A 17307-nucleotide genomic window follows, 5' to 3' on the forward strand; every position below is an offset into this window, starting at 1 on the left:
GGGGAGGATAATGAATCAACTGCCTCCAGTAGCGATGAAGGAAGTGACAGCGGCAGCTCTGAAGGTTGGGAGGATAATGAATCAACTGCTTCCAGTAGTGTTGAAGGAAGTGACAACGGCAGCTCTGAAGTTGGGGAGGAGAATGAATCAAATGCCTCCAGTAGCGATGAAGAAAGTGACAGCAGCAGCTCTGCAGGTGAGGAGGATAATGAATCAACTGCCTCCAGTAGCGATGAAGGAAGTGACAGCGGCAGCTCTGAAGGTTGGGAGGATAATGAATCAACTGCCTCCAGTAGCGATGAAGGAAGTGACAGCGGCAGCTCTGAAGATGGGGAGGATAATGAATCAACTACCTCCAGTAGCGATGAAGGAAGTGACAGCGGCAGCACTGAAGGTGGGGAGAATAATGAATCAACTACCTCCAGTAGCGATGAAGGAAGTGACAGCGGCAGCTCTGAAGATGGGGAGGATAATGAATCAACTACCTCCAGTAGCGATGAAGGAAGTGACAGCGGCAGCACTGAAGGTGGGGAGAATAATGAATCAACTACCTCCAGTAGCGATGAAGGAACCGACAGCGGCAGCTCTGAAGGTGGGGAGGATAATGAATCAACTGCCTCCAGTAGTGATGAAGGAAGAGACATCGGCAGCTCTGAAGGTGGGGAGGATAATGAATCAACTGCCTCCAGCAGGGATGAAGGAAGTGACAGCGGCAGCTCTGAAGTTGGGGAGGAGAATGAATCAACTGCCTCCAGTAGCGTCGAAGGAAGTGACAGCGGCAGCTCTGAAGATGGGGTGGATAATGAATCAACTGCCTCCAGTAGCGATGAAGGAAGTGACAGCGGCAGCTCTGGAGAAGAGGAGGATAATGAATCAACTGCCTCCAGTAGCGATGAAGGAAGTGACAGCGGCAGCTCTGGAGATGAGGAGGATAATGAATCAACTGCCTCCAGTAGTGTTGAAGGAAGTGACAGCGGCAGCTCTGAAGGTTGGGAGGATAATGAATCAACTGCCTCCAGTAGCGATGAAGGAAGTGACAGCGGCAGCTCTGAAGGTTGGGAGGATAATGAATCAACTGCCTCCAGTAGCGATGAAGGAAGTGACAGCGGCAGCTCTGAAGATGGGGAGGATAATGAATCAACTACCTCCAGTAGCGATGAAGGAACCGACAGCGGCAGCTCTGAAGGTGAGGAGGATAATGAATCAACTGCCTCCAGTAGTGATGAAGGAAGTGACATCGGCAGCTCTGAAGATGGGGTGGATAATGAATCAAATGCCTCCAGTAGCGATGAAGGAAGTGACAGCGGCAGCTCTGGAGATGAGGAGGATAATGAATCAAATGCCTCCAGTAGTGTTGAAGGAAATGACAGCGGCAGCTCTGAAGGTGGGGAGGATAATGAATCAACTGCCTCCAGTAGCGATGAAGGAAGTGACAGCGGCAGCTCTGGAGATGAGGAGGATAATGAATCAAATGCCTCCAGTAGTCTTGAAGGAAGTGACAGCGGCAGCTCTGAAGGTGGGGAGGATAATGAATCAACTGCCTCCAGTAGCGATGAAGGAAGTGAGAGCGGCAGCTCTGAAGGTGGGGAGGATAATGAATCAACTGCCTCCAGTAGCGATGAAGGAAGTGACAGCGGCAGCTCTGAAGGTTGGGAGGATAATGAATCAACTGCCTCCAGTAGCGATGAAGGAAGTGACAGCGGCAGCTCTGAAGATGAGGAGGATAATGAATCAAATGCCTCCAGTAGCGATGAAGGAAGTGACAGCGGCAGCTCTCGAGATGAGGAGGATAATGAATCAACTGCCTCCAGTAGTGTTGAAGGAAGTGACAGCGGCAATTCTGCAGGTGGGGAGAATAATGAATCAACTGCCTCCAGTAGCGATGAAGGAAGTGACAGCGGCAGCTCTGAAGATGGGGAGGATAATGAATCAACTGCCTTCAGTAGCGATGAAGGAAGTGACAGCGGCAGCTCTGAAAGTTGGGAGGATAATGAATCAACTGCCTCCAGTAGCGATGAAGGAAGTGACAGCGGCAGCTCTGGAGATGGGGAGGATAATGAATCAACTGCCTCCAGTAGCGATGAAGGAAGTGACAGCGGTAGTTCTGAAGATGGGGAGGATAATGAATCAAATGCTTCCAGTAGCGATGAAGGAAGTGACAGCGGCAGCTCTGAAGATGGGGAGGATAATGAATCAACTGCCTCCAGTAGCGATGAAGGAAGTGACAGCGGCAGCTCTGAAGGTTGGGAGGATAATGAATCAACTGCTTCCAGTAGCGATGAAGGAAGTGACAGCGGCAGCACTGAAGGTGGGGAGGATAATGAATCAACTGCCTCCAGTAGCGTTGAAGGAAGTGACAGCGGTAGTTCTGAAGATGGGGAGGATAATGAATCAACTGCCTCCGGTAGCGATAAAGAAAGTGACAGCGGCAGCTCTGAAGGTGGAGAGGATAATGAATCAACTGCCTCCAGTAGCAATGAAGGAAGTGACAGCGGTAGTTCTGGAGATGGGGAGGATAATGAATCAACTGCCTCCAGTAGCGATGAAGGAAGTGACAGCGGCAGCTCTGAAGGTTGGGAAGAAAATGAATCAACTGCCTCCAGTAGCGATGAAGGAAGTGACAGCGGCAGCTCTGGAGATGAGGAGGATAATGAATCAACTGCCTCCAGTAGCGATGAAGGAAGTGACAGCGGCAGCTCTGGAGATGAGGAGGATAATGAATCAACTGCCTCCAGTAGCGTCGAAGGAAGTGACAGCGGCAGCTCTGAAGATGGGGTGGATAATGAATCAAATGCCTCCAGTAGCGATGAAGGAAGTGAGAGCGGCAGCTCTGGAGATGAGGAGGATAATGAATCAAATGCCTCCAGTAGCGATGAAGGAAGTGACAGCGGCAGCTCTGAAGGTGGGGAGGATAATGAATCAACTGCCTCCAGTAGCGATGAAGGAAATGACAGCGGCAGCACTGAAGGTTGGGAGGATAATGAATCAACTGCCTCCAGTAGCGATGAAGGAAGTGACAGCGGCAGCTCTGAAGATGGGGAGGATAATGAATCAACTGTCTCCAGTAGCGATGAAGGAAGTGACAGCGGCAGCACTGAAGGTGGGGAGAATAATGAATCAACTGCCTCCAGTAGCGATGAAGGAAGTGACAGCGGCAGCCCTGAAGGTTGGGAGGATAATGAATCAACTGCTTCCAGTAGCGATGAAGGAAGTGACAGCGGCAGCACTGAAGATGGGGAGGATAATGAATCAACTGCCTCCAGTAGCGTTGAAGGAAGTGACAGCGGTAGTTCTGAAGATGGGGAGGATAATGAATCAACTGCCTCCGGTAGCGATAAAGAAAGTGACAGCGGCAGCTCTGAAGGTTGGGAGGATAATGAATCAACTGCCTCCAGTAGCGATGAAGGAAGTGACAGCGGCAGCTCTGAAGATGGGGAGGATAATGAATCAACTGTCTCCAGTAGCGATGAAGGAAGTGACAGCGGCAGCACTGAAGGTGGGGAGAATAATGAATCAACTGCCTCTAGTAGCGATGAAGGAAGTGACAGCGGCAGCCCTGAAGGTTGGGAGGATAATGAATCAACTGCTTCCAGTAGCGATGAAGGAAGTGACAGCGGCAGCACTGAAGATGGGGAGGATAATGAATCAACTGCCTCCAGTAGCGTTGAAGGAAGTGACAGCGGTAGTTCTGAAGATGGGGAGGATAATGAATCAACTGCCTCCAGTAGCGTTGAAGGAAGTGACAGCGGTAGTTCTGAAGGTGGGGAGGATAATGAATCAACTGCCTCCAGTAGCAATGAAGGAAGTGACAGCGGTAGTTCTGGAGATGGGGAGGATAATGAATCAACTGCCTCCAGTAGCGATGAAGGAAGTGACAGCGGCAGCTCTGAAGGTGGGGAGGATAGTGAATCAACTGCCTCCAGTAGCGATGAAGGAAGTGACAGCGGCAGCTCTGAAGGTGAGGAGGATAATGAATCAACTGCCTCCAGTAGCGATGAAGGAAGTGACAGCGGTAGTTCTGAAGATGGGGAGGATAATGAATCAACTGCCTCCAGTAGCGATGAAGGAAGTGACAGCGGCAGCTCTGAAGGAGGGGAGGATAATGAATCAACTACCTCCAGTAGCGATGAAGGAAGTGACAGCGGCAGCTCTGAAGGTGGGTATATGTATGTTTTACATTTTTAGACCCAAGGTCTTATGCTACATGCTTTAGAAAATTACTTTATCTTAGTGATTCTGGCATTCCACATGCGCCTGTTTCTTGCTTGCCTAGCTAAGTGTTCAAAAGGTAAGTGTTCACAATCCATCAGCAGGGAGCCTTCAGGCGGGTTGTCTCCGCCGCACACGTAGGCTTTCAGGGTGCGCCTGACCAGTCTGGAGGGGTCCATGCGGAGAATGTGACCCAGGTACCGGAGTCTCCTACGGCGGATGGCTGACATCAGGTTGTAGTCTGGGTTTGTTGCTGTGTCCCGAAAGTGTTTCTTAGTGATCACGTGTAGACATCTGCTGTTGAAACCGTTGACCATTCTTGTGACGTCCTGCGTCATGTCCCATGCTTCACAGCTGTGCGTGAGGGTTGAACAGACAGAAGATTTGTACAAACGTATCTTCATTGCATGCGGAAGTCTGTGGTCCCTCCATATATGTTGTAGGGAGCTGAAGCGGGATTGTGCAATGTCCATTCTGTATTTTACATCTACTTTCTGGTCACCATCACATTGCATGCGGCTTCCAAGATAGTCAAATGTGTGGACGTTTTCTAGTTGTTGGCCTTGTAGGGTGACGTGGCCACGTTCCTTTTCCTTGGCAACTCTCTTCTGGCGCTGTACTTCCTTGTCCGCGAGGCTACCGGCACGTGACCGGGTGTTGGCGGTGGAGGGGTGATGTAGGCACCAGCGACTCCGGTGAATGGCTAGGCCTCTTTTTGTTGGAAAATCTCTTGTGCAATCTGGGCATTTGTGTTTTAGGTTCAAGGCAGCTACCTCGGCCTCTGTCGTCGTTGATACACGGTCTTTACGGTGTATGTGCATGGCTTTTGTTTTTGGGACTGATATTTCCATGGCAGCATCGTCCCTGGAGCCACTGGCTGAAGGTGGGGAGGATAATGAATCAACTGCCTCCAGTAGTGATGAAGGAAATGACATCGACAGCTCTGAAGGTGGGGAGGATAATGAATCAACTGCCTCCAGCAGGGATGAAGGAAGTGACAGCGGTAGTTCTGAAGTTGGGGAGGATAATGAATCAACTGCCTCCAGTAGCAATGAAGGAAGTGACAGCGGTAGTTCTGGAGATGGGGAGGATAATGAATCAACTGCCTCCAGTAGTGATGAAGGAAGTGACAGCGGCAGCTCTGAAGGTGGGGAGGATAATGAATCAACTGCCTCCAGTAGCGATGAAGGAAGTGACAGCGGCAGCTCTGAAGGTGGGGAGGATAATGAATCAACTGCCTCCAGTAGTGATGAAGGAAGTGACAGCGGCAGCTCTGAAGATGGGGAGGATAATGAATCAACTGCCTCCAGTAGCGATGAAGGAAGTGACAGCGGCAGCTCTGAAGGTGGGGAGGATAATGAATCAACTGCCTCCAGTAGTTATGAAGGAAGTGACAGCGGCAGCTCTGAAGGTGGGGAGGATAATGAATCAACTACCTCCAGTAGCGATGAAGGAAGTGAGAGCGGCAGCTCTGAAGGTGGGGAGGATAATGAATCAACTGCCTTCAGTAGCGATGAAGGAAGTGACAGCGGCAGATCTGAAGATGGGGAGGATAATGAATCAAATGCCTCCAGTAGCGATGAAGGAAGTGCCAGCGGCAGCTCTGAAGGCGGGGAGGATAATGAATCAACTGCCTCCAGTAGCAATGAAGGAAGTGACAGCGGCAGCTCTCAAGGTGAGAGTGATGATGAATCAACTGCCTCCAGTAGCGATGAAGGAAGTGCCAGCGGCAGCTCTGAAGGCGGGGAGGATAATGAATCAACTGCCTCCAGTATCGATGAAGGAAGTGACAGCGGCAGCTCTGAAGGTGGGGAGGATAATGAATCAACTGCTCCCGAAAGCGATGAAGGAAGTGAAAGCTTCATCTCTGGAGGTGAGAGTGACGATGCATCAACTGCTTCCAGCAGCGGTAATGAAGTTGAGAGTGGTAGGTCCAGCGGAGTGGATGCCGAGGACTCAAATGTATCCGATAATGACGACTTTATTGACGTAAGCAATTCCTCAAACAAGGATGAAAGTGACACTCCCTTCCCCGTTGATGAAAATGAAAGTAGCACCGCCAACTCTGAAGATTACGGCGGTGATTACACCTTCAACTTCTGTATGCCGAACCCATGTGCTAATGGTGGCACGTGCACGTCTGATGGCTTACAATACGAGTGTTCCTGCAGTCCAGGATTTACGGGTTATTGGTGTGAAATAGGTACGTATTGTTGGACATTTTTTTTTTCATTTTATATTTGTACAGTTGTAGACACTTGGTTAAATTATGTTTTGATAATGAAGTGGATTAATTTCTAAACATCTATCTATAGTTCGACTTTACTTTTTGACCTCGTCATTACCATTGTCAAAAATGATATGCAGCAGAACATGGACTGACACTTCTGCGTTTTTTTTTTAAATCAAAAGTTGATGTAAGCTCCGACATTGAGGATGAAAGCAACGCTGACACGTCTGAAAATGGAGAAGAAAGCGACTCCTCCCCGTCCAACGATGAGGAGGGAATTGGCGCATCTACCTCTGACAATGAGGTTGAAAGTGACGCATCAATGTCTGACGATGAAGATGGAAGTGATGTTCCAACGTCTAATGCTGACGATGAAAGTGACAACGAAAGTAACGCCTCAACCCCAGACGATGAAGATGAAAGTGATACATCCACGTCCGAAGATGACGACGAAATTGAATCTCCCACTTCCGAAAATGAAGATGAAAGTGGCGCCTCCACTTCCGACTATGACAGTGAAGACAAATGCGACCCTAACCCATGCCAGAATGGAGGCACGTGTTTCGATGACGGGACTTGTACCTGCAGGCCCGGATTTGAGGGCTCCTTGTGTGAAATAGGTACGTACATTTAAGAGTAATTTTGATAGACATGCGATTCCTGTGTCCAACAATATCAGCAATCTAACATAGACCTTTACCTCAAGTAAGGTTGAGATCGTGTAAAATGCTTTGATTTGATCATTCGCTGCATTTCTGCTTAATGTGTTACAAAAATACAAAGATTTGCAAACAGTTCGATATCGATAGTGTGTGGAACTCCCTATTAGTTATAACCTTGACTTAAATATTTTTTTCTTTGACCTATAGAGATAGATTACTGCGACCCTAACCCATGCCAGAATGGAGCGACGTGTAAGGAGGGTGATAACACATTCATCTGTGTGTGTGCTCCAGGATACATCGGGACCACCTGTGATATAAGTACGTGTTTGTATCATACTTTGTTTTTATTCTCAAGCCATCAAATATTATTTCTTGCCTCCGTGTACATGTTCAGAGGCTTTGTCTTCTGTGAGTCTGATTACTAGTACTGTATTTTTGTTCGTGGTTGTCAAAGTAAAGTGAATCAAGTACATTGGCATAAAGTTAGTCGGAAGATGCTGTCAGTGAAATGACGTTTATCAGAAGTGACAGGTTTTTCAGGTCACGGGGTCAATGGAAGAGGCAAAAAATTACCGGGGAGTGGTTGTTTCTGGTCTGTCTTTGTTTTGGCAGTTATATAATTTTCGTATTGTAGTCACGGTCACTTTAAAATGAAGTGGAATGATGAAAGGGCACAACTTATGTTATTCAAAATCTTATTTGGATAAGTTACGAACTGCAATCAGACATGAGATACAATAAAAATATCAACGTATCTCACGGAGGCGTGATATCTTCTAACTCTAGTTTTTTTGTTTTTTTATTGCAGCAACCGCAGTCTGCATGGTGTATGGAGATCCACACCACAAAACGTTTGACGGATATCACCACCACTTCCAAGGCTGGTGCAGGTACACCCTGGCTAAAGATCTAGGGCTCGGTGCCGACTTTAACATAGAGGTACAGAACGAGAAGCTGCCGTGGATTCCCAGTGCTTCCGTTGCAAGGGAAGTGTATCTGGATGCTTACGGGTACCGCATTGGTATCATTCAAGGCAAGACCGTGACCGTAAGTAAACATGATGTTTGAAAATTAGTTAGAATCGGGGCGGTAACCGCTTACTTCCTCTCCAAAAGTGACTGAGGACAGAATGCATAAATCCTTTACAATTCCAACACATCTCAATCATTTGATCAGACCATCCGTTCATAATAGAAATCTGAAAACACAGAGCAATGGATGCAGAAATTTGCCCCCGACGGGTGAGGTCGTAAGGGTGCTCTACTGTTTCGCCCACTGCTTCTAACTCGTCATTGTCATAAACGTACAAAAATGTACTAAACAAATGTTTGGGTCTAAGAAAGAATCCAGTCCTTGTCATTGTCCGTTTTTCCGACTCTTCTTTTCTTCTCCTTTACTCTACTTGCTTACATTACTTTCGCACGTTTGCTAGCTTCTGCTGACATGACCACACCTTCATATCGACAGTGTTTAGGAGGTTTGGCTTTCGCTATAGGTGTGTCTCTGTGTTTGCTTGTGTGCCAAAATCTATTTGAATTCAGTAGAGTGAGCTGCTTCCAAGGCTCGCCGGAGATACTGACAGGAAGCTAGGTCAAATTTTCCAGAAAGGTCCCTGGATAAGCTAGTTCTTGTCTTTAATGTCCTGCTAATCTCATATATTTTACCATATCAAAACCAGCAGGAAAATGCATCAGACAGAATTACCCTAAAATTCACTATAATGAATGAAACAAAAAGTCACCAAAAAAACAGTGAAATATATATAGTTGACGGAGGTACAAGATCTCCGATTTCTTGTTACACCATGGCATGGCTCTAAACGGAATCGTCTTCCTGTTTCCGAAACAGGTTGGCGGGAAAGTCTCCTCTTTACCCATCGTCCTGGATGGCGGCAAGATCACGGCCGATGTGAGCGGGCGGTTCGTTAAGATCCAGACGGAACTTGGAGTGGAGCTGTCCTATGATGGGTACCACTATGCTAAGGTAGGTAAATGTAAATTGGATGTTGCCATTCTGTAAGTTTATACTGTATCATTCTGATTGGAGTTGTGAATGTTTTGGAAACGTTTGACGTACACGTAGCGACCTGCAACAACGGCATGTACATTTTGCATCAGCTAATAAATGTTGTTTAAAGCCATCTAATGAGGATGCTTCTGCAATTAATGGTGGCAACGAGTTCCACTCTACGATAGTTCTAGGGTAAATGATGATTCGGATTCACACCTTTGGTTAGTCATAATATAATCATAAGCTAGCCGTGGGATGTTCCTATACCTCAACTGGTAGCAGCCTCACAGTTGAGCTTCTGATTCCAATCGGTTACTGGCTGAGAGACCCTGGTTCAATATTGGGTCAGGACATCTCGTATTTGACAACACCTGTCTTTCGGATGGGGAGTAAATGGGGTATTGTGTTCGAGGATATGCCTCTAGTACGTTATTAGGGAAGGGACAAACGACCCCTCCATGTAAATATATACAGTGCTACTGAAACAGTAAGATGACTTGCTGCTCTATGTGTCACCGCTACAAGGGTCTAAACGAACGAACGAAAGAACGATGATTTAGCTGCATCCAAAATGATCATCAATACCCATTCCAGCATTTAAGTTATAACGTTACGGTACTGCCCCCCCCCCCCCCCCCCTGCTGTAGGTGGTGGTTCCGTCCAACTACAAGGACCAGGTGGGAGGTCTGTGCGGTAACTACAACGGCGACCCGAGTGACGAGTTCATGTCACCAGACGGAATAATCGCGAACGATTGGAACACCTTCGGACAGAGCTGGATCACAGATATATCGAGGTATGCGTATCTGCATAATAGACACACTTAAGCGGAGCTGGTATCTCAATGGACTGCGAAAAATTGGGTTCAAACTCTCAGAAACTGGCTCCATTGGTCGCATGATTTTTTTTTCCAGAAGAATCGCAAATGTTAAGATGGCGGACAAAATGGTGAACATCATTGCTTAGATGCACTTCAACCAGCCAAGCAATCATTTTAATATTCATTCCTGTATATGAAACACTGATGCCTAGTATTTCAAAACAAAAGTCTTTTACAAACTGAAAACAAAACTTGTCGAGGTCCGCGAGAAATACAGCAGAACGGTTCATTTCCACGTGCTAGGTAGGCAGGGAACACTGACAGGAATTTAGGTGAAAAGTGCCAGGCAGTGCACTTAATAATTTTTTTCTTCATTTCCTTTGTCCAATATCCCGCCAGTTATTTTATTTGTCTGGAAAGGTAAGCTATTTTGAAGTACGAGTAACATTCCGATATGCGGTACACTGATAATGAGACCAATATCTTTCAGTTGTCCCGATGGTATCATCGGTCCGACCGGCGAGAATCCCAGCTGCCACAGCGACGTGCAGGCAGTTGCCGAGTCGAGCGACGGGTGTGCGCGGGTCAAAGATTCTGACAGTCCGTTCGCTGTCTGCCATGGTACCGTGGAGCCCGAAGCTTACGTGTCGGCGTGCGTGTTTGACATGTGCGCTCGGAACGGAGACATCCAAGGTCTCTGCGAGAACCTGGAGGCTTACGCCGCTGCCTGTGTGGAGGCAGGCGTGCCGTCATTTGCCTGGAGGACTGCTGATCTTTGCCGTGAGTTTTATTGCAAATATGACAATGGCATGGAATACATCCAAATGCCAGTGTACTATTATATATGAATTTGATGCTTTTATAATAAGAAAAAGTTCATCCAAATGCCAATGTCATATTATATATGAATTTGATGCTACTATTATATTTAAAAAAGTTTAGCGCTTAGCAACAAGCTTTGAACAGTCCTCTGGTCCTAAACGGAAGTGTAAAAGGTGCATGGCAGTCATTATCGGTCCCCGCCTTTTTTTCGGGAACATAGGCTTCATGTTATTTTAATTTGAAAGGGGTCAGGAGACTGGTTGCAAATTTGTTGATAAGCGCTTTACGGTATGAAATATTTGTGTCAATACAGCCAAACACAGATTAACTTTTATTCCAGTTCTTTCTGTCCTTTTAACTTTTTCTGTTTTCAATTTGTCACAGCCATGCAATGTCAAGCCAACAGCACATTCTCTTCATGTGCAAGTGCGTGCCCTGCTACCTGCTCGAACCCCAATGCTCCTGACAACTGCGCCCATAAATGTGTGGAGGGCTGCGAATGCAACCCTGGCTTCGTCCTGAGCGGACAAGACTGCGTCCCGAAGGAACAGTGCGGCTGTACCAATGACGACGGACGCTATCATGTGGTTAGTATCAATATATCTTATACAAGAATCTCATAAAAGTTATGTAAGATAAAGAGATACCATAAGTCATTTTATTTGACTATGTGGATTGTGTTGGGTAGTTCTTTTAGGAATGTGTTGGTTACATTCGTCTTTCGATCGCCGTACGATTGCAAACTAACGGCATTCTTGGGGTAGTGGTCTTTGTGTCATAGTTCAAATGTCTCATTACCAAAAAGGCTGCCTTAAAACCCTATCGATGGAGTAGGAGCTATGCTATATGCTCTTTCTTTGTGGACACACACACACCCTCCCAATAGGCTATCACACACAAAAATGTAATTGCGGCGGCATTCAACAAGCAAAAGTTACCAGACCATTCAGACAGTGTGTCATTTTGTATATGCTATTTTTTTTAAGCTTGGAGAACGCTGGGCAGAAGATGGCCAAGAATGCCTCTGCGAAGAGGGAAATATCATCACATGTGGTAAGATATATATAAACTCTCCTTACACAAACACACACACACACACATACATACACACATACATACACATACACATACACACACAAAGAAAATATTGTTACTGTGTAAAGTTTAATGTTTTCAAGCTTAGGCGTAGTGCGTTGCCAGTACGTAGTCATATCTATACGTTGCCATTTTTTCACCATAAACAAAATGTAAGGGAAATGATTCTTGAACTCGTTATCTTGAAGTTCGAAAATTAAAAAATTTGCTGCCCATTTCGTGTTATATCAATAATGCCTGTTTTATCATCGATTCTTTTGTTTATACTTACATTTAGAAATCAGAGGACTGTATCTTTATTTGTGACACATAAGTGACGCAGTTGATACTTTGATACTAGCATTTATTACTATTACCTGGTCTTTTTTAACTTGAATAACGTACTGAATATGATTATGAATCAATTTCTTTGGGGTTTTTTCCTTAATTGTGTGGACATTCTTGCTCCGCCAACTTCGAGCGAACTAAAACTTGTCTTTGACCGCAGAAATCGACAGGTGCCTCGATGTTGACTGTGGAGACAAGAAGAGAGAATGCAAGAACGTCCCTGGTGGGTACGAGTGCCAATGCAAGCAGCCACATTACAAGGAACTGGCTGGAAAGTGCAGAGGTAAAACGTTATTTTCGCAATCAGGTTTAGACTTCAGTGTAGAGTCTGCAACGGTGCTTGTATTTCAGCGGCATAGCTAAAGAAGCTACAGATGGATTAGTTTGCTATTAGATCGTGACCTATCAAAGCAAAGGTTTCATTTGAGTTGCCCTGGCGGTTTTACATAGTACTACAGCAGAACTTCCACTTTCTGTATCTCGTTGATATATCATACATTTGAGTAGTCTGCCAGTACATTTGAAAACCAAAAACGTGATTAACTAAATGCGGCAAAATCTACACCTTGTAATTACTTGATTGCATAAATGATGATTCAGTGACATGGCACTGTGTTCAACGAAATAGCACCAAAAGAGACACGTAATGGTTATTAAACGCGTGAAGAAGTTGGTTATACTTGCAATGCAGCCAAAAGATGCAATCCAAAATGTTAAGTATTCAGATATTTGAGGCTTTAACACTGCAATATCTAATTTGATTTTTAGGTTTCCTGACTTACACCGTGGCAACACGTATGCTGGCGCATGACTTTTACGATGAGCTGTACGACAGTAACTCCAAAGAGTTCAGAAAGCTTGTGAAGGAACTCCGGGATGTGGTGAGTGTGATAGTCTTTCATTTATGTTTTCTTACTAAGAATCAAAAGGTTTTGGCTCCAATCCTTATTGATGCGAGGGTCACATATCCGCCGGTGCCCGTATGGGGTTTATGGCCCGGCCGGGCCCCGATGCTACAAATCCCTGATGACTCCTGGGCCGCAATTACTCGTTCTACTTCGTACTGAAGCTATGAGGTCCCAAACGTGATTGTAAACCTTTCGTGACTGGTGTAAATTGTCTGTCTTAGACTTCATCTTGGTCTAGTTGGAAGAAACTCCGTACTCAGTGACTCTGATGACACTTTTTACGGTTTCACATTTCTTCGCAGCTACGAGACCTGTACGCCGAGGGTTCGCTGACAAAGGACGAGTTTCTGGACATGGACATCCGCACGTTCCTCCCGGGAAGCATCATCGCCCACTACAAAATCTACCTGCCGGACGACAGCCCCCTATTCCAGCAAGCAGGCGACGACGTGCCGTACATCCTCCAGGAGACGCTGAAGGAACGGGTCAAGGCGCACAACGGGACCTACCTGCTGATTGAACACGAACAGGGACACAAGGTCTCAGGTACGTTAAGTCCCAGGGCCATACAGTCACAACCTTCCCATGACCCTACTTCCGACCAGTCCGTAGCTAAAATTGGCAGTAGTATTTGATCCATTCTACTCTAGCTCCGGTTTACTCCTCTGATTGCGGCCAAGCAGAATATAGATTTCCAGGCTACGAGTTTCAACAGTTATAGTCGGCTGCAGCAGAATACTTTCAAAGACTTGTAGGCAACCTCTCCTACCAGCTCTCACTCACAGATGACCTTTTCTCACGGCTAACTCCGAACCATGGTTTGGAGAGGGTCGGGACGACATTTTCGGCTTTGGGTAATACTCAGTTAGTTAAAGTAATAAGACGATGCAGCCCGGGCAAAAGCAGAGTGCAAATGGATTAATGAATTGATGAATGATTGAATAAGTGATTGAATGAATAAAGGAACGAATGGATGAATGAATGAATGAATGAATTAATTAATTAATGAATTTTTTCCCTGCAGATTTGGTGTTTGACATTCTTTGTTAAGAAGTATCCTAAATAACGCCACACATGTTGTTCTGTCCAGATCATGACGAGTGTGCATCTCTGGAGGACAACAACTGCTCACCTTTCGCCACGTGTCAGAACACTATCGGGTCCTTTAAGTGCGCATGTCTGGATGGCTTTGAGGATCATTCAGCAGACTATGACGACCCTCCTGGCCGTGTGTGCAAAGAAGGTGAAATATAAACTTCTTTTTCTTTTAATAATGTGACAAGGAAGTCTCGTTGTCAGTGCCGTTGACCTGTAGAATCTGAAGTTTCTGATTTCGAATACCCAGAAAGTCAAAAACTTTGACCTTGGGATGGGCCCGTAACACCTGTTTCCAAACTCGACTTGGAAATGAGTACATATCTTCGGTTAAGGACGTCCCTCGGATAGTTAGAAAATAATTCAACACAGTAACTCTGATCTGATAGATATTTGGTCAACGTTATCGTCGTATGAAATAGAATCTGCATGCAATTTCTTTTCCTACAAAACTACATGGAAACTACATACGGGATAAAATTCTTAGACTTATACACGCAAACATGACCTGGAACACCGTATCGAGATACATTACGGTGAAACTACTACCACGAATATTGGACTCACCAGCATTTTCAACCATCAAACTCCAGTTTTCGTCAATGAATGAGCCGTAAACTGCCTCTTTGACGTCACATTATGCAGATAGAACACATCAGCAGTTGATCATACGTTGTTTAGGTTACACAGGCACTACGTAGCGTCTTTGACGTATGTAGACGTTACTATGGTATTACACACTTTCTCTTCCTCTCGTCCCTCCAGCCACGATGCCCCCCTCCCCATCGATGTGGGTGGTGTTTGCTGTAGGCCTGGGTCTGCTGACTGCAGTACTCGCACTACTCGCCTGGCGCGTTCGTCTGGGGCGTGCAGAGAACCACAAGGATCTGGAAGGTGGGTTGAAACAATGTTTCGCTTCAGTATCAGTTATAGATGCATTACTTTGGCTTCAGTTTACGGCAACCTATTCGCAAATTTAGTGGAAACGACTAATCTCCGAACAGATGTTCGATATTTAGCTCTCGGCGAAAGCCAGTGGTTTAAAAAACATGACGGTCTTTCATCCTGCAATCTACTAGATAAATGGACAAAACAAATTGACACAGAAGATTTAAGTTTCCATTCATGCAACCCGTGGCGAACATTAAGTAGCCATCAAGTACCCCCAAACCAACTAGCTATTCAAAAGAATGTCACTGAGAAATGCGTTCATTTTGTTATCTTTGATGTATCAAAAATCATATTGTTTTTACGTCATGTCGTGTATACGATTAAAAAAGTTACGGATCATACATAAATCGTTCTATAAAATGTCACTCAATGACCCTATTTACAGTAGAAGGCGATCGCTGAGCGACCATACTGTGACCAAAGTTGGATTTGTGTGGCCTTTGATTTTGTTATTGATGACAATGCACGATGTAAAAGAATTGTGAAACAAGCATTAAAACATACAAAAGTGAAGGGATTTAATAATCTTTAAAATACGCTGAGCGATCGATCTGTACAATGTTTGGTCGCACAGGGGGCATATTCTTCTGTTAATATGGACTGTTATCAAAATGAAATGTCTTTTATTGACGATTCTTTCTGAAAGAAGGTAACAAAGACTTTCTCTAATTCGCCAGGGTTCAAGAACATCGGCGCGTCTCCGAGGCTGTTGCTGTTGACTCCGAATACTGCCGAAGTTGTTACCGAGGACGCCTAAAGATAACGAAAACCCGGAACGGACAGAAACACGATATCTGGAATGATTTCATATATTCTCTGCTTGTAGATGAAGTATATAATATATATAAGTATATAATGATCTTTGTCTATTCTACTTGTCTTTAAAGATTATCTATAAACTGTCAATATTAATTAATGATTAAATCATATTAACATAGAGAATATATAAGAAGGTAGAAATATTGTTGATAACAATAATATAGAATATAATAACTTATAAAGATTTAGAATTATGATATAGAAATACCAACTATTTTTCTGTCTTCAGCCTTCCTATAGATTGCTACATTTGTATAACTATATAATAATATCGATATAAATTTTAGCATTTATGGACCGGAATAGACGCACTATTCGACTTTGAACTGAAAAGAACATGAAAGAAGGAAAACTTATGGCAAATCATACCCCCAAACCAAATTGGCTAAGGACATGTTATCGTTTTGTGACGTTAAATAGCTAATAAACCAAAATACATAATGTGGAACAATAATAAAAATCAGATTTTAAATTGGCCTAAACTGGATAAAGAACTTAAAAGTTGATGTTATCTATTATTTTCTGTCATGGTCTCCTCCTCCCTGTTATCTACATTGCTCTAGATGAACTCACTGCAATAAATTGGCATCACCTGATTGTTGTTTCTGATCCTTGCAACTTCCAAGCACATATTTAGTACTCTTGCTCAAGCAACTAGAGAGCTACAGATAGTGGAAAAAGGCCAGATGTGTCATGTAGCATCCACTACCCTTTGTCGGTGGCTGAGAAAATGTACTGGGAGCTACCTGAGACGTCTCAAACTTAACAAAAATACCTGTTGTTTGAGTGACTGTTGTATTTCTTTACCTGAATGCCTAACCTTTATCAACGTATTCATTGGATAGTTGATGAATACGAAGGATTAGAAATATCTAGCCTTGTTATCTATATTCTCAACCTAGTAAGAAGCCATCACAATTCACCACCTAAGATCTACTTTCCAGGAAAAGTCACAAAGTTTGTTAGTGAGACTCAGGCAGGCGGGTGAGTGCTCTTTTCAAACATCAAAAACAAAAGACCCGTTCGTAATCATAAGAAAACACAACCACAACATTTTCCTCAACGTTTATTGCCTATTAAAAGCCAGCATTATCCCCGCTCTACATTTTCCCTGCTATCCGTGATATGTTGATATGGAACAGTCAACCATTCCATACGAAGGAACAAGCAGCTGGATCTAACTTTTTTCTAATCTAAAGCGCAAATACATTACTTGAAATTTTGCATACACCATTCTTGAATGATGGATTTGTACTTTCTTTGCTGTTTTCAAGCCAAAACAATATATACGTTGGCCTCCTGTGCCCTTGTATAATAACAGGACCTGAAATATGCATACTTGACAAACATCATTCC

General features: G+C 44.6%; 1 long non-coding RNA gene across 1 annotated transcript; it reads left to right on the top strand.

Moving 5' to 3' along the window:
* Window positions 1-14950: 14950 nt before the first annotated feature.
* Window positions 14951-16547, top strand: LOC136441186 (uncharacterized). The gene is made up of 2 exons (XR_010756861.1): window positions 14951-15075; window positions 15810-16547. It is a non-coding gene; the product is annotated as an uncharacterized lncRNA (long non-coding RNA).
* The last annotated feature ends 760 nt before the right edge of the window (window positions 16548-17307 follow it).

Source organism: Branchiostoma lanceolatum, chromosome 9 (assembly GCF_035083965.1).
Source record: "Branchiostoma lanceolatum isolate klBraLanc5 chromosome 9, klBraLanc5.hap2, whole genome shotgun sequence".
NCBI lineage: Eukaryota > Metazoa > Chordata > Leptocardii > Amphioxiformes > Branchiostomatidae > Branchiostoma > Branchiostoma lanceolatum.